At 37.0% G+C, this 19,603-nt stretch overlaps 1 long non-coding RNA gene across 2 annotated transcripts in view; it reads right to left on the reverse strand.

The window, feature by feature from the left end:
• The window catches only part of LOC122809489, a 1,088,146-nt gene extending 1,077,413 nt beyond the window's left edge, over positions 1-10,733 (reverse strand). For both annotated transcript variants that reach the window (XR_006365912.1, XR_006365911.1), the window contains exon 1: positions 10,646-10,733. This is a non-coding gene — a long non-coding RNA (uncharacterized LOC122809489). The remainder of the gene's footprint in view (positions 1-10,645) is intronic.
• Between the last annotated feature and the right edge of the window lie 8,870 nt (positions 10,734-19,603).

Here is a 19,603-nt window from a genome sequence, read left to right on the forward strand (position 1 = left end):
TTATTTAAATCAGCCATGGTTGTCTGGATAGCTTTTCAAAATGTATCCTATTTGTAAATGTTTTGTTTTATCTTCTTAGGAGGACATTAATACTGCAGAGAAAAAAATCTATTCAATTGCTTAGTTCTCAGCATATCCTATGATTTTTCTCAGCAGGTTTTATGTGTTTAGCAATGCTACACATGGTGTTATTTCATACATAGTCCAAGCTAAGCTACTCCTTTACCCCTGTAGTGCAGTTTTCAAAAGCAGTTTATTTCTGACTATTATCTGCTGCAAAGTATGTCATTTCTTTGTACTTTTTGTAAAGTCCTTTGCACATAAGCATTATAATGAGCACGTACTCAATGAACTCATTTTGGCTAAAGTGTGTAATATAATTAACAACTGCCAATTTACAGTAACTGGTTGAAATCATTGTAGATTTCACACATCGTGCAATGTATCATCAGTTAAAAGACCGAACCTACAGGCTGAAGGTAAGTATACAATATATGAACTAGCCTTGATGGTGAGGGGGGCATCATACTGAAATCAGGATTTGGACCACTTCTGTTCACAGTTTTTGCATTCTAATGCCTAGGTGACTAAAATGCTCTAGATAGGAAAGAATGCTTGTGATTTCAAGTAAGGTATGACAGGATATAATATTATGCACAGATTTGACAGCTAAACAAAGTACATTGGATAATACCCATTCTTGGTGTATAGACCATTACCTAACCTACACGGTCTAAAAATGGTAGTGTCAAAAATATAGCTCAGTATCCTTTGGAAGAAAGATCATCGTTTACAACTATAACAGTGAAAAATAGGTCACAATTTTAATGATCAAAGAACTGTAGTAGATGTTATTCTAACCTTTGCCTATAATGTAACATCAGCTGTCAGGACAGCTTTTGACATAGCCCACACAGCATTATAACATACATTAAGCTGTAATGGATAAAGCACTGTCCCAGCTTTCCTACTATGTTGATTGTAGAAAGTCAAGGAGGTTTTAACTGATCCAATTCAATTCCTTAACTGCTGTTCTTCATAGAAAATTACTGCCAGTGGACATTCTGAGTCTATGTTTAAAATGATTCCTGTATTTGTGTCATTTTCACCTTTCTTTGCAGTTTGTGCAATCATGGAGTTAGAATATATATAAATATACACATATATATCATCTTTTTTGTATATAATGCAACATTCTGCAGCTTAATCATCTTTATAGCTTAACTATTTTATTTATTTATTTATTTATTATTACATTTACTGGGTGACTATATGGTTTAAAGACTATTCAAGGATGACCCAGGCTAGAAAGCATCCAAAAAGACGATCAAGTTTCTAATTTGCAACAACTATACAAGGCAATGTACATATGCATCAAAACGTGATGACTATTCAAATACACATAGCAGTACAATAGAAAGCACACACCCAAGTTTTTGGTGCATACAAAGGTTTCTTGCCAAAAAAAATATAATAAATAAAGAGTTTATCAATATGCAGTACTTAGAAAGTCTTAGATTTCAACTTGGGCTATCAGAAGTCCACACACAACGTGCCTCTCTATTTCTACCCCAAAAGATAGGCACCTGTATACAAGTCTGATGTTTGTTTATGAGGAGATTGAAAAATAACAATCATAATAATGTATTCCAACTTGTTGTTCTTAGAGAGTAAATTTCCCCCTTAACAATCCACAATTAATTCTCGGCATACCTCTCATGTATTGTGAGAAAACTTAAAGTAGTGAACACAGCACACTGTCATTCACCCCCTCAGAAGCTATAGTAACTTGTTCTGCCTACCTTAGAGCAGGTCCTTTTACCAAGATGGAGTCCAGGGAAGAGGATGATGACAGGGCCCCCATACCCAGACTTTGTCAAAATCTGTTTGTACAGCTGATGATTTAGGAGAGGAAACCAGAACACCTTGATAAAACTAACACAGAGATAATGTAGACAAGCAAACTCTATGAAAATTTGCTTCATACAAATACACATTCATCCTGCAGTGCCAAAATAATGATTACGTGGCTTCAATAAATGATAACAGGTCCAGTCAGGCTGAGTTTCTTCCACAAACACTCTCTGCACATACTTTGTTCATTCTAAATGTTTCAGATAAAACTCAGATGCAATTTATATCAACCCACTCTATATACACAGAAACACAGAGACATGTGCCCACTAATTACAGTCATGTTATTGACTGTATAAACTTTGGATTTCTGACTATGATCAAATTAATGAATAAATACAGAAACAATAAACACATAAATGTACTTCAGCTCAATGCTGTCAGAAGCATGCAGTCAACCTACTGCATCCACCTATGACACAAGTGGGCATTAACTTCATCCATTCTCAGTGGACATCTTAGGTACCTGATACTGATTAAATAAATACAAATATATATAAGCCACAATAAAGTATTTTGGTCTGTTGCTATGAGACATGCAGTATAACCCATTGGAACACCCCCCACACCACCTATTAAATATTAAACAAAATACATAATGTCATACTATCCTACATGATGGCAGCACGATTCACCAGAATATAAGAAGGATCATAGAACAGACATTAATTATTATAGAAACTAAAATGTATTTAATTGAAAGAAAAAACATGCATTTTCTTGTACAAGTCTATTGACTACTTTCTCTTTAATTCAGGCTGCAAACACTTGAAACAGCCTGACCCAAGAGGACATTTGTCCTTGCTGCCTCATCTAGCAGCCACGCCATCTTCCCCTGGATCTCCATTTCTGTCTACCCAACATAGAAGGAAGATATGTACTAAGGCATACTCACCTTAATCTTCATTCAGAGTAGTTCTAATTCTGTACTGTCTTAGTAAACAGGTCTACTAACCATTTTTTTAAGAAAAAAAGAAATGTGTACATGCACAGAAGCATTAATGGAATTCTAAGCACCTGACATGAGAAAGCTAACTATTTATAAAATATATAAAATATGGTTATATTTTCAGGCAGGGGGAGCAGCAATCTAACAACTATTACTATGGGCCACCTCATATTTAAATTCCACATCTGCATAAGAAAGTTACAGGTTATAGATATTCTTTACATTGCCCACATAAGCAGAACTTGAAGTTATATAATGATAAAGTCCGAACAGGTAACTATTTAAAATTAAAGTAATTCACCCTGGTTTCCTAACCTGTCTTACTCTAATATATATATATATATATATATATATATATATATATATATAGATATATATGTGTGTGTAGATATATATATATATATATATATATATATATATATATATATATATATATTATGGTTTTGACAATATAGCAAAAGATGTTTGTTGCAGGACATGCAGAAGATTATCAAGCCATGGTGACAAGCCTAGACACTGAGTAGTTTTAAGCAGTACAACACACTCATGTTAAAATAGTCTTAAGTCAGCAATACATTAACACTTTAGTGGCAAACAAAAATGTATAAATAAAAGCATTCAGGGAGTGATCATACAGCGTCTTTGTTACTGTGATAGGTGGTCACTGTAGAACTTTCTCTGGCTCAGAGTGAAAATTACATTGGAAACAAATTTAAAATCAATAAGTTAATACACGTGTAAGTTTACTGAAAACAAAGTAACACAGTGGAATTCAAATAAGCATAACATATGACACACTGAAAAATCCAAACTTAAGGCTAAAAAATAAAGGCAAGTATAAAACTGTAAAACTGGAAGTCTTGGCGAATGCAGGACTGGAATGCATTCACAAATATCATTCATTACTTGTTTGTTTTAACTACCATTGCATAATTATTCAGAAATGTATCTAAGTACGGTCAGCTCAGGTGTAAGCAAGGTCAAGGACCATTTACTACATCTGTATGAGACATTACAGAGTGATCTTTGCAACAATTTCTTAGTATATGGTAGCAATCTTAGTCTTGCTAGCATTTATACACTTACAGCATGTCCTACGCTGAGATTTCCAGACCATTTCATTAATTTGTCTTTGCCAGCTTTTGCTGGATTTATTTTTGTATTTCTGCTCCATTCTGACTTAGCAAAAATGCTTGTCATGTGTAAACGGTTAGCTATTCTGAACAAATGGCCAATCACCTTTGCCCTGAGATGTAGGTTTTAACTCTAACCACTGCTCCATTTTCCTTTCTATAAAGACACAACAACTTCACTGAAAATGCTTCATTTGTCCTTGTACTAACAGTGGGGCAAGCATTTACAGAGACCTAAATACATTTCATAGCAAAGCCTGCAGAGAGCAGCGTTTCTGGTATTTTGAAGTCTGTATGTCTTTTTAACCTATTTTACTTGAGATCTTCACTAAGGAGATAAGGCATAGTGTGGCCATATAAGTTATTAATGTTCTCTTCCATACACTGTTAGTTTCCTTCTCTACTGTATTTTATAGATGTTTACAGAAACTACTTTTATTAAGCCTGTGTAACATGTCCACAGAGAAAAACACAACTCTGTTTCCAGATAATTTATCATTAGGGTGCACTCTCTACGAATTAAAAGTTTAAGAAACCTACAGCTCCTAAAGTACTTAATGAAAATTAAATACAATCTTACTAATACTGTCCCTATAACAGTAAAACAGTGTAATCAAATAAACAAACATTCACCAAGAAAATGCACGGATAAAGAAAATGACTAAGGGAAATGTGCCTGCACAAATTCTATATATTTTATCTTGACTAGTTTTTAATCACATAAGTTGAGGTTGATTGATCTGTTTATTATTACTTCAAAATTTCCCTTTGGTATTATGTTTTGCTCCATGTAGAAGATACAGGAATGCAAATAAAGCCCTCCAACATGTATTGTTAGTTTGGTCCACATTTTTTCTTCATATTTTGTAAGGTAAATAACATGTTTATGAAATGTTCTCTTCTGTTGTTGAGTATATTGTAAAAGAAGCATAAATACAATTACATAAATCTGCCAAATGAGACAAAAGGCAAATATTTGATAATCCATTTGAGATCATTTCCATGTACACTCACATTGTTGCTACCACTTCATATTTACGGAGTCCACTATGCGACATCCACCTACTCTGTTGCTTCTAACTTGAATGTTGCCTTAATAGACCTTGTTACAGTATAATGGGACTCATTGGTCTGGTAATTTACTCAGTCTGGAAAAAATGCAACATTTCACTGAACATCTGAATCTACAAGTTCTGCAGCAGCAACTCTTGTACCCCCTTTCTCATGTCAGATTTTTCTGGGCTTCACTGTTTTTCACCAAGTGGAAACTGAATGAGATTCCATCTGGTTGAATTTTACTTTCCAAAGATAAACTTCCTGTTTCTTGTTTTCCATAGGAAATCACTGTTGATGTGGTTTCTAAGTGTGTGTAAGCAGTGATTCATTTGTTGTCAAACATCACTCTTTTCTTCATGTTGGTGCAACCATGGAGCTGATATATTTAAGATCAGGAAGTATTGGGGGGGGCTTGTTCACATAGGTGGTAGTACAGGGTTTGCTCACTAACAAAACTGTTTATATTTAATCTTTTTATTGTGTCTATTTCCCAACCAGTTATGCTGAATTAGATGACTCCTCTCGAAGTTGTAATGTGATGAGTCATAGTAGAAACTTTTTTTCAGGCATAGAAATTCCAAACCTCATCCTTTGCCTCCACCAGTTAAACTCTTGATGTAGATTACGGCTTCTCTGTTGCTTTAACTCTCTTCACATGGATGCACCTTAACCATGTTAATAAGTTGCATGAAGACAGTCTGCCTTGAAACTAAGTTTATTCCCCTCAAATCTATTATACAGTATGCTATACCCCCTGCACCACTGGTGTTCATATAATCATTGCTAGGATTACTGCACTCCAATGATGAGATGAAATTCTATCACTACAGTAATTGTAATAGATGTGAGGAAACTTCCAAACTACATTGATTCTAAAAGAGTATGCTGCAATTATGTCAAATTCCCAAACCCCACCCCAACTTACACATCCATTTTAAAGCTAAATGAACTACTCTTCCTCTAGATCCTGAGAGGATCCACTGTCTTCTCATATTTCAGGACTAGTCGACTTCTGATTTTAGTTGCCCTTTTAAAACCCTTCTGATATATGTTTTACTGAAATCGACTCAGTTGAGTGGAGGAGAACTTACCAGAGCCTCATACAACAATATTACTGAACCCACAAGATTTGTTTCTGGGCTAAAATGAGTCACTGTACATATCACATATACTTCCCAGCCATTTTGGTCTCCTCATTTTGTCCTGGGCCAAGGATCTGAACAAGGGCTGCAGGTGTGCCTACCCTAGTACTGATCCCTCATTTTCATGTTGTTCTGCATGCATACTTCTAATGACTCGCACTTTACCACTGTGGCAGGAAGTCCATTCTGGGCCTTAACTCCCTCATCCTCACACATTTTGAAGTCTGATATAAGCTGTTAACACCTTCAGATGCACCACATCTCACCTTCACTCCCCCAATCCATCTTCTCCACCTTTCATTGCCAACCACAAATGATGTAGTGCATTTATATCACATTTCTTACAGTGAATGTGTACATGAACAACCTTCTTAGTTTCTCTTCACACCTTAACCATAAGATCTCATGACATCCTTCAGTGACTCTTCAGTTTTTACAGGCCTTGTTTATTTTCCTCTATACAGACTACAGAAGTCTATATAACACCTATTTGCAGTACACACTATAACAAAATGATGAGTTCTGCTGCTCTGGAATCCATTCTCCACAAGAAGTACCAAAACATCTTCTTGAACATTGCCTCTTACATTCCCTAACATTCAGCATGCAGGTGAGGTGACTACTGCCTTAAGTTACGTTTGTTCCTTTGCCCTATGCAGGATCATTGTACCAGATTTGTTATTTTTTTCCATAGATTTCCCCTATACATAATGTGGTAAGTTTTTTTACTACTTCATCACTGCCAAGTTTATGTCAATGACACATGATGCCCCAGGTCTTTCTGGTGAATGCTGCATTCATGGGTAGATCATACACAAAGAAGCTGATACTGGCTTTTAAATCTAGTGTGATGCCTGGCACAGTTGTTTGCTGATTTTTCTCTTGACATTTTATAGCACATAATCACCAACATAATCTGATTAAATAGGCACATTTCAATCCCACCCACCATTTGTAAAAGAAAAAAAAAACAGAAAACTGCCATTCAAGAATTCCACCAGTGTTCTTCCAATGAACAAATCACTATCTAATTTCCAGTATCATACTGACACCCAAAATAGAAGCGGCATCACTAAAATACAAAAATCCTTAATTTAATAAATTAAACTCCAACAAGCACATCATCAAGAAGCCTACAAAAATTAAGCTCTACCTCTACAGATAAATAAATATTTAATAAATATGAAAAGCAGAGCGAGAATAAAATCCAGGTAACAGTGGGAAATGTCACAAGAAACAGCATAGCTATCTTTGGGTGTGTGTGTCCCTATCAGTTGATTGAGTTTACAGAAACTCAAACTCTAGGGACCGTAACCTGGCCTGCGACATAAGACCTGCTGGAGAGACAGACATGTCTCTCAGAGGCTGCCACTCTTCTGGAATAGACTACATGTCTCTTAGAGGTTGTCACTCCTCTGGAATACGCTATCAGTTCACATGAAATAAAGCCCCTCTATGACCCTGTTTAAGTTTAACCTAGATGACTGGATGGGAAAATGTAAATTCCTGATGGGGATAACCCTCCTAGATATAGAAGGTAGGTTTTTTTTTTTTTTTTGATGTTTGAGTTATGTGGTCTCTTCAATATTTTTTTTTTTTGGTTTCTGAATAGCCAATCATCTGACATAGACCTATATATGTGTATATGTATGTATATATATATATATATATATATATATATATATATATATATGGATCTGGGACGTTTGATCAAATGATCAAATGTCCGAATCCATAACCACCGAACACACTTTAACGAAAGCGCTTTAACCGAAAAAGCGCTTTTGTTAAAGCGTGTCAATAAAAAAAAAAAACACTACATTTACGTTATCCCCAAACCTCCTAGTTTAATATTCTCCATCCGAGACCACACTACAGTGGGGAAAAGGGAAGTACAGCCTCGGCAACAGCATACTTATGTGAAAGTGCTTCTTTGGTGAAAAGCACTTTCATGTAAGTATGCTCATGCTTAATGGATTCGGATGTTTGATCATTCAATCAAACGTCCTAGATCCATATATATATATATATATATATATATATATATATATATACATACACACATATACACACATAGAGACATATATTCATATAGCCATTGATATTCGTGCATGAGAGGTGACATTTTACAAATAAGTTTTTTTCATGAGTTTGAAGAATTATGTGTCTGAAATCCTTAACATAAGGAAAATATGAAACCTGAAACTTTCATGTACAAGAAAGTCATGTTAATAAAAGAAAGAATATTGTGGTAATCTCTATGAACCATATTCTTCTGAGGAACTGGCTTAATAACGGTCAATGCAGATTAAGTAAAACTTGGGCTAGTCATTTAAAAATGTTTTCAAAATGGAAAATATCAATTTTTTAGAGACTTGGTAACCATAACATGTAATGATAATGTGATAAGAAGAAATTAAGGAAACATCAAACAGCAATATTTTAATGTCACCTTATAGCAGAGATGAAGAAAAGACAGACCTCAATTACCATTCTGGAGTAGAGTTAAATTATCTCACAACCTTTCAGACCACAAATATTTTCCAGATGCACTTCTAAGGAAAGCAAGACAACGTTATATCTTTTCTAATTTAAAGCAGAGTAGGGTTGCATAAGTTGAAGAAAGATTTGCTGACAACACAGGAACTAGTTTAAGGGGGAATCCCAAGTGAAAACATAGCAATTAGGTTGAAAGGTTAAACAAATAGTAATGAGTGTCAAGCAGCTGAAAAAGTGCATTTATTCAGAGTCACTATACAATTCAACAAACCAATTTTGCAAACAAATCCTTATAACCTGCCTGAATGTCACACTCAGATATGGCTAAAATGATCACTATATGACAATGTGATACAAGGAGAGTGACAGCATCTTAGAGCAGTAACACTCTGTCTTTAAGAATGATAATACAATATAACCGTAATATGCCCATCCTATGCAACAAGCTTCCCATCCATGCGAAGCAGAATTTGTCTATTACCCAGTTTAAGTCCAGCCTAGACCAGTGGATGAGGAATAGGAAATTTACAAAGGGCCTGGCACCCATGTCCCTTATGGTCAGAGGTAGCTTATAAATGCCTGACTCTCTATTTGGATACACTACATTATTATTCTTTTGGGAAAACTTGGCTAGGCTTAGAAAGGCCCCACTGGGTTGTTAGCCTAGTAACAATCTATGAATATATGAATAATAATAACAACAATAATAAATCAATTTTTTTCACTGAATGTGTGACCCATACTGATGGCACATTTTCCAGCTGACACTTGAGTGTGTGTTATAGAGTTCTGCAGAAAGAACTTGGGACTGCAATTTATACATCTTAACAGCAAAGCAATGATAGAATATATTTTCTCTGGTAGTATTGTAAACTAACAAAAATGTTTACATGCAGACAGTATACAACGAGGTGGCTTGTGTGTGTATCCCAAATTACATTCCAAATACAGTAAGTTACTTTTTCCCCTGTCTATTGAGAAATGTACACTTGTGGCTGGAGTAATCTCCATTCTGTTATAATAGTTTAATAAAGATTAGCATTACTTTCAACTGAGGAAAATAAAGTCATGGTAATTTTGTGAAAGTATTACGTTAGTTCAGATTTTACATTTCGAGAGTTTAAGGATGTAAGTAAGCTCCACATATAACTTTTTTACAAGAAAAACAAATATACAGTACTCAATGAACTGTAATATTGTTTGACGCAGACTCAATTTACATAAAATCTAAGCAATGCAGAGTGAAGATATCCATCACAAGCAGCAGAAAAATAGCAAAATATAGACCCTAACTCTACGATGAATGCTTCTACAGTGAAAATACTCCTGATGGATTTATCAGCCTCCCATAAGTACAGATAGAAAGCTCTTAGTAAAGGCATTTAAATATAGATCAATGCAGCACAGTGCCAAACAACAGACAACAACTCTGTCAAATGTGTGGAATAGGCATTCAACAAAGCACATGCTTTAGTTGTCACATGATGTGCTTAAGTTGTCACATGATGTGCATGGACTTTGTAAAAATCAGCAGCAAGACATAAGCATCCAATCTACAAATACACTCACAGGCACACACAGGCACAGACTGAGACACACAGTTACCTTAGGTTTTTCCCAAAACTGATTTTTTTCTGGAAAATATATTCCACGTTTGTTATCTTGAAAGAAGGAAAGATCTGCATGCAAACTTTCTCCCCAGCTTTAAAAATCACTCATTATTAATGCCCTGAAAATGAAATAATAATTGAACAGTACATTATGTACAGCATAACAAACTGATCAACAGTCATTGGCCTGAAGGTTAGCAGAAACGGTACGTAAAAGATAAAGGAAAGGACTTTTAGCACTCGGTGTAGTTTACTATTTGTCTGCCTGCTGTGAAAGCAAAAACATTAACACATCTACCATGTCAGTTACATTAATAATTTATTGAACAATAGTTTGCTTACGTGTTTTTCTTCTAGTCGTTTAACGGAATGTTTCTTTAGCAGAGAAGTCTAGTATCCAAAATGAAGGGCAAGTGAAAGTATTTATTTTCATTCTAAAAAAGGAAATTAAATAAAACAGGAACTCAGAGTCATGCTTATTTATTCACACATATTATAACATTTTTAATTTGTTAGCGTATCTCCTTGTTGCCAGGTTCACCTTGTCTGTATTGATCTTCCTGCAAACACTGATTATGTTGTTCCTAACTTTATCTATACAGTGTGCTATACCACAAAACAATATATAGGGTATGCAGTTCCTAATCCATCCATCCACAATCCCATTTTTGCACATAGGCTCAGGATGCCACTTTAACAGCAACAATCATCTAGAACCAAGGTTTACACCACCGGATGGCTAGGTCTGCCATGGTAGTTCTTCCAGACTTCCACACCACACACTTACATGCTCATTAACATCTATTGCAAATTTAGAGTTATCCAATCCACCTAATGCATGTCTTTGGAATGTGGGAGGAAACTGGAGCACTGAGAGGATAACCAAGTGAACACAGGGAAGTCATGTAGAGGGGATACTCCAGAAGAGAACTGAACCAGGGAACCTCTTGTTGTGAGGTACAACACTATCTGCTGTGCCACTGTGCCACCCCATACAGTTCCTAATATTGTGTCTAAAAGGTTATCTTGTAAATCCCTGTAGAAATACACCATCAGACAATACATATAGTAGTCCTATATGGACACCTCATATTTAAAAGTAGCAGAAGACTTTAATATCCCATCAGAGGAGTAGCTAGGCCATTTGGAACCCAGAGTGAGAGCCTCATTTAGCAACCCCCCCAAGTAAATTTTATTTTAATGGGTGGGAAAAAATCTTGACAACTTTTCAAAAAAAAACAAAAAAAAACATACGAGACCAAGAAGCTTAAAAGCATGTCCAAACAAAGAAGTTCTATTGGATGTTTAGTGCATTTTCAGAGTTAATCATTTAACTGTCATGTGATGCCTAACCAAACACAACACAACATTTGCAATTTAAAGAAATCACACAGATATAAAAACAAAGCAGAATTCAGCACAATCCACATCCACATTTGCAGTTATAGTCCAAATGCCAACAGCAGCATAACAAATTATACTATTAACAGCTTGGTAAATAATGAAATGTAGCACAGAAAAAAATGAAATAACTGGCATAGACAGAAAAATCATAACCCAAGGGAGAAGCAGCTTAGATATACACCCTGACCCTTCAAAATATATCTGTAATGTATACTGCACACACAAAAAAGTTTCCTGTGCATCAAGACACCATTTGTATTTGAAGTTTACATCATATTGACAGCGCCTTGTAGCACAATGCTTTAATAGTCAGTGCTAGTTCAGAGAACACTGGGTCATCTGCGCAGCAATGTGTGGTTTATTGTCTACTATTAGCATGTCCCAGTGACATAAGAATATACCCGAAACTTACACAGTACAGTGTGTGTTTACTGTTTAGCAAATGGGGTGTGTTCTATTCAGGGTTGCCAGACGTCCCTATTTGGGCGGGATTGTCCCAAGATCAGCAGCCTGATCCCGAGTCCTGCCCTGCCGGTTTAAATCCTGGCCAGCCTCCGCTTTGTTTGTTTTTTTTGATTGTCCCGTATACCTGGCATACGGGCCAATCAAAAATTGCTAAACACGGAGCTTCTTGTGTTCTGCATTAAACACGAGAAGCTCCGTGTTTAGCGATTTTTGATTGGCCCATATGCCGGTATACGGGCCAATCAAAAATCGCTAAACATGGAGCTACTTGTGTTGAATGCGGAACTGCAATGCATTAAACATGAGAAGCTCCGTGTTTAGTGCAGAGCTACTGAGTGAGCTCAGTTCCGCATTAAAGACCTTTTTTTTTGGTCTTCAGTTGCTGAAGACCTTTTTTTTTTTTTGGTCTTTACTTGCCGTGAGAGACCTTCTTCTTCTTTTTTGTCTCTGGAAATCTGGCAACCCTGGTTCTACTAGACAACATAGTCTGTACCACCAAGTGCCTTACTTCAGTTATAAAACATAACAAATAAAGACAAAATCAAAGTGTAAGCAAGCAAGCAACAGAAGAAAACAAAAATTGGGAAAAAGAAGAAAAAATAGTCCCTTATTTTAAAATTTTCTGACAGTATGGGTCATACTGGGTTTATCTCGTATGTATAAGGTTGATTCTAACCTTTGGGATGGGAAATATGGCTAGGTTTAAACTGGCTCACAAAGGCAGACAGCCTAGTAGTAACATATGAACTTACACACAAGATGCTTTTGTTAATGCACAAAACAAACCATGATAGTATATATCCAATCTGCATGCTAGCCATCAATAAAGTGCCTGAGCTAAACTTAGCTTCATTTTAATTATAAAGACACATTTTATAAAAACCCATTAATAATCCTAAATATCAGATCCAATAACGATTTGTATGCTGCATTACACATACTTATCCTAAGTTATGACACTCTTCAGCTGCTTAAACACCAAAAGAAAAAAGGTTTCCAATGCCCTGCACCAGTCTCTGGCTCAGATATATGGTAAAATACTTTTTGGGCAGCACAATTTGTTGTTCTGCACATCAGCATTAATCACGATTATTTCAAGGTATTCTAATGGAGACCTCAAGAAGCCTATTAGGAATACAGAGTACAGTGAGGCCTCATTTTTAATTGATTTATCCCCTTAGTTCATCTATGTAACAACTGGACTTTCAGAGTATTAAGCAACATGTGTTGAGTACTTTACCCTGGTCCCTGACCATACCTCTCCAGTGTCCAGATTTTTGCAGAATGCCCAGCTTTTTCATCTCATAAAATTTGTGGTTTTCTGGCAAATTAGTGAGGACTGAACTCATTAAATAATGACATAGGTTTGTCTTTCAGACTTTTTTCAGAAAATGCCCTCTAATACAAATCATGTTATTCTAGCAACTAAGTTTAAACTTTATTAGTGATGTTTAAAACCTGTCCCTATTTTTGGGCCTCTGACCTATTATTTTAGGCTTTATCCAGATTTCTTGTGCTAAGAGGTTGAGAGGTATATCCCCCAGATACTGCTTTTGTGAGAGACAGAGGCACAATGTTACTTATTTTTCAATGACCAAGAAACGACTAGTAATATAAATTTGGAGGGTGGGGGTGGCTCATCACCACTTTGAGGAGGGAGGGGAGTGTGTTCCCTCTACAAAAAAAATTTACATTTCAGTAATCATACTCAGTGATAGGTTTTGCATTAGCATGAATTTTCTGAGGTTTATGAAGTCTGAATCTCATATGTATGTCATTATTTTCTGACTTCAATCCTCAATGATTTGTCATTGATTTCCCAGAAACCCACAATTTTACTGAGAAACAGACCAAAAATATGAGTCAGAAATCTGGACATTCTGCAAAAATCTGTACAGTTGAGAGGTATGCGAGTTGGAGTCAACATTTGTAGGAACACACAGCAATAATATTCCTGACCCAACTCCTGCCTTTGAAGAACCATACTTTCTGTGAAGACAGAATGTCAGCTTGCTATTGCAGGATACCATAACATAAATAAATGGGTCTATATTATGATATTGCACGCAGAGAAGAGCAAATGACACATAATCGACCCCATGTAAGCGAAAGCTTATGACGTCGAAACCTCAGAAGGGAAAAAAATTGCTGTTCCGAAAAAAAAAAAAAAAAAACTGTAAAACATCAAAACTTAAATATACCAACTCCGAGATTGCACTACAGTGCTGAAAACGGCAAAGTAGCGAAAGCGGCCAAGCAAATTCTTTCCCTGGGAAAGAATTCGCTGAAAAGCCGCTTCGCTATTTTGCCTTTTTGCACTTTTCAGTTCGACAAAGATGCATTCGACAACCTGCATCTGCGACAGTGTAATAGGGAGCCAAATAAATTACTGAAGGCTATCTGGATTTTGATTCAGAAGAGTATGCATGGAAAATCATGTCATCATTCTATGCCATATAGACAAAAAGTCAAATAAGTAAAAGAAAAACAACAAAGAGCAAAGCACAGACATTTTGCAAAGCAAACTGCAACACCATTATCTGTACTACAGCTGCTAATGAAATGTAGTGTTGCATACGATGCCTGAAGAGAGATCCATAGCCTTTAAGAGCAACATCATTATCTGTACTACAGCTGCTAATGAAATGTAGTGTTGCATACGATGCCTGAAGAGAGATCCATAGCCTTTAAGAACAGATCCCGTAGGCTTTAAGAACATAGCACCAGAGCAGTTTGAAAGGGCAGCACTGTATTGCATAGACTAGTACTTTTTAACACAGCAGAATAAAGGATGTAAAAATGCATAAATGCACTGCAGGGAGCAGTGTCAATTTGTACATTGTGTTTTACCGTAATATACTTACAATGTACCTTTAAACGAAACAGTGAGCCAGGGAGCAGTGTCAATTTGTACATTGTGTTTTACCGTAATATACTTACAATGTACCTTTAAACTAAACAGTGAGCCAAGGAGCAGTGTCAATTTGTACATTGTGTTATACCGTAATATACTTACAATGTACCTTTAAACCAAACAGTGAGCCAGGGAGCAGTGTCAATTTGTGTATTGTGTTTTACCGTAATATACTTACAATGTACCTTTAAACCAAACAGTGAGCCAGGGAGCAGTGTCAATTTGTACATTGTGTTTTACCGTACAATGTACCTTTAAACCAAACAGTGAGCACACACATTAGAGCAGTAGTACTGAACTTAACAGCTACAGGTGATGATTCGCTTTCAACAACAATGGACAAAGCACTTGACAGTAAATATGTGAAAGTATTTTACAGACTTCACTGAGTAAAAGATATTAGCTTTGTGAAAGTAATATGTTAGCTCACGTTACATTTTAAGAGTTTAAGGATATAATGAAGACTTTTTTTGCAATAAAGCACCTGTACAGGACTCATGTTTTCTCAGCTCAGCTCTACACTGTTGCAGTACAGAATATTAAATCAAAATTAGTCACTTTCCTCCATGAATGTTGGTGTCTGTGAAAGAAATGGCAGTCACAACATAACTCAAACTGTTGTGAGAAAAAAAAAACAGAACTCATCTAGTACAAAATATGTTATGCAGTAACCCCCCCCCCCCCCCCCAAAAAAAAAAGATTTGTAATAGTGGTCCTTTAACATTTTTTTCTTCGGTATACAAAATCTTGACATATATTGTAATCTCATTTACTGGCTATGTATGGGATACAGTAGTGTAGTTAAAGTAGGATGAAAGGGGCAATTGCCCATGTTGCTTTCTTGTCAAGTCATTGAAGTACTTGTGCATACATGGACATGCTACTGAATGGATCCAAAACATTAGAGAAAGAAAGTAAACAATTCACTACACTTGCTTGATAAACAGCATTGCAGCTAAGCCAAGCATCATTTTAATGTGTCTTATCTGTGATTTTTAAACCCCTTTATGATTAGTGACTCCTTTCCATCAATTTTGACAGACTTACTCCTTAAAATAAACAATGGGATATATAGCAAACCTTAACTTTTGTTACTTTCAATCTGTGATGTACATAAGGTAAATTATGTGAATACTTGCACCCTTAACATCACGCAGCCTTCCTCCAATCTTAAGAAGTATAAAGCAATACGACGTGGCTCTAACAAGCGGATGACCCGGTTTAAAGTATCATTCTTTTCAGTTTCGGTGTCTCCTTTGCACAGGATCACAGTTATCCAACAAAATGCACGATCATCCAAAAAGGATACCATTGTGCATCACTTCACCTGACCTTACCAATTAAGCACTTAAATTCCCCAACAGCTATCTTAGGTGTCCTACTTCTGTGTGTTTTTCTCCTTAATTTCACTCTTATCCAGTAATTTAACTGAGCCCCAAATCATGCCATTTTGGTCACCATTTCCTTCATATATATTAAATGCCAAATAACTCAGCTTTGGCTAGACTCATTTTAATCAACATGACAAAGTACAGTATGTAAGAACTTAAAGTGGAGTTTGGGGGAGGGTGTGGATATATTACAAAGGAATATGGAATGATGTCAGAATTGTTAATGAGAGGCTTAGAGGGAATATTGCAGGATACGTGCTGAGAGATAAAAATAGGAAAAGGCAGGCTTAGTTTTATCGGGTGGAAATTCTAAGCAGCACGACCTCCCTCTGTACCTCCATTCAGTTTGCTGACTGGGGTAGAACTTAAAGGTTCCTGGACTTTTTCAGACTCAGTCTTGGTATTTCAAGGAGAAAACAATCATATATGCATGCAGTACGGTCTACCCATCCATAGCCCCTTTTTCCCATTTTGTATATGGGGTCAGGGTGTCATTTCAACAGTGACAATCACCTAGAACCAAGATTCATACCACCGGGTAGCTAGCCCTGCCACAGTTGTTCTTTCACACCAGACACTCACATACGCACTCACACCTATGGCCAATTTACAGTGTCCACTCCACCTCCTGCATGTCTTTAGAATGTGGGAGGAAACCCAGATGAACATAGGGAGGACATGCAAGCTCTGTACAGAAAGCAACCCAGATGAGAATTGAACCAGGGAACTTCTTGCTGTGAGGCAATAATGCTTTCTGCTGAGCCACTGTGCTGCCTGACTCAAAAGTTGTATGATAGACTGATTGAGATTAATATCGGTAGCAACTTTGGCATGAGGGCACCCACTGAGTAAGCATGCCTTCTCCTTAAGAGCAATAAGATACAATTCCAAGGCTAAACCTACTGCAAACTCTTTTCTTGCTACTCCAATGATTCAGCGTTTCCACTTTTAACAAGTATACCTCAACATTGTGTTAAGTTAGTACATGATATCTCTTGTCTGTAACTAGTTTGCACTACCTGCACATTTTAATTTTGTTTCTACTATTTTGAATGCAACTTGGGATAACCCTGCAATTGATCAAGCCACGGTAAATGCTTCACCCTGGTAACCAGCTGCATACATATATAAACAAAACACAGTGGTTTGGATGACAGACTGAATATCAAAATCCTTTTGGTTGAGATGACTGCTAAAAATAGACTTTTGTCTCACAAAAAAAATATCTGCTGTGGCCACAGGTTCACAAAGGAGAGGGGGCAGGGTTAGCTACTCCAAAAATGAAACTTACATCCCATGGAAGTACAAGTTCCCTAAACAGAAGTCTTGCAAGTACTTGCAAGAATAATTAACAAACTTTCAAAGTTAACAAGAAAGTACACCATAGACCTTAATGGCAATTTACAGACAGACAGATAACTGGAGCTCTGGTCAAAAATGATGGCAAGGAAGTGAACTGCAAGGATAGGAACTTAATAAGGGCTGAGCCCCTCTTTATCACCCACAAAGAAAACTTTACGCTCCTCCTGTGCAGCAGAAAGGACCTGAACCATGTTGACTGGGTATATAATCTCCAAGGCTATCGATGAAATTTAAGAAACCATGTGGTTAGTTGGAGAGACTGACAATCATGGAGAGGCATGCTGGACAAATGGATTAGGAGTCATTAGTGAGGTCTGTGGAAAAATGGATCCCCCAGAAGAAAAGACCACAGTAAGGGGAATCATTCTTGGCTGAGGCAAAAGGGGGCTATGAAAATGGCCCTGATCTTGTTCAGCTTTGCTTTCTGTAGAACTTCCATTATCAGAAGAAATGCTGGGGAGACATAGGCCCAGTGGTCACTGGTGGACTACAGTATTCTGGGAAGTCTGTCCCTGAGGAAGAAATAAGGAGAAATAGCTACTGCATTTTGAATGGGTTAAGGATGCAAAAATATCACAACATGGCTTACCCAAATGGTGACAAATTGCATTTAATTATTGCCATTTGCTTATTGGGAAAGTTCAACTTTGTAAACAAGCCCCTCTTCAGAGGAGCCCCAGGGAGAAAAGCTCCATTTAGCATAAAATAACATAGGGACCACAGGTGAGAATCAGAGTAGACACTCAGCTGCTTTGCAGGTAAGTCGGCCTATTATGGGATATATATTGCTTTGACAAAGCATCAGGTTGGCATTGCTCATTCCCATAACTTCATCATCTCCCAACACAGGAGACCTAGGAGTGGCTCACCTATATATACTGACATACCACACTACTGACAATTTATCAGAGTGGATGGCAATTTCATCCTGGGGGAGAAGGTTCTGACAACTATGCAGCAGTAGAACCACTTGTCTTCATTTCCAGGACAATGATGTGCAAGGAGTCCTCTTGATGTGACCACTCCTTTGGACTATCTGCCCTAAACAGTACATCCTACCCCAATGCAATGTGTCCATGGGGACGGTGGTACAAAAATGGGGAGGAACAAAAAAAATAGCTTTGAAACAGAATGTCAAGGCATAGCCACCATCAAAGGTGCCTACTGCAAGTGAGATCTGAAAAGGAGAGGACACACAATCCACTTTCTGCAACTACTGTACTTTCAAAACAAAACTGAAGTAGCTTAACCTATTATGTCTTCCAAAAGAAACCAGGAAGGCTATTGCTGCAAAAAGCTCAAGCAGTCCAAAGCACAGAGCTGCTGTACATTGAGAAGAGGCAGAACAGTAAACTGAAGAGATGAAATTCTGACAAAGGAAGACTGCCTAAGCAAGGGATCAAGTTCAGGTGGCATCCAATGAATACCTGGAGATTATGATGGCTCAGTGGGGACTTTGCAATATTCAAGCTATGTCTTTGTGGGGCAGCCAGGAGCTAGGCATTCAGATAGGGAAGAAATCTGATCTCTGACAGCCAGAGATGAGTTGCAATAGCCACCATGCATTTCGAACACCGGGAGCTGAGGAGAAATCAAAAGGAAAGTCTCTGCATTGGTAATGACTGGCCACACCAGCTAGGAGCTAGACATTCAAACAGGGAAAAAATCTGATCCCCAACAGCCAGAGATGAGATGCAACAGTTAGTCACAATGCATTTTGAACATTGTGGGCTGAAGGGAGATCAAAATGAAAGTCTCTGGACT

Source organism: Protopterus annectens, chromosome 8.part0 (assembly GCF_019279795.1).
Source record: "Protopterus annectens isolate FY-2018-M chromosome 8.part0, PAN1.0, whole genome shotgun sequence".
NCBI lineage: Eukaryota > Metazoa > Chordata > Ceratodontiformes > Protopteridae > Protopterus > Protopterus annectens.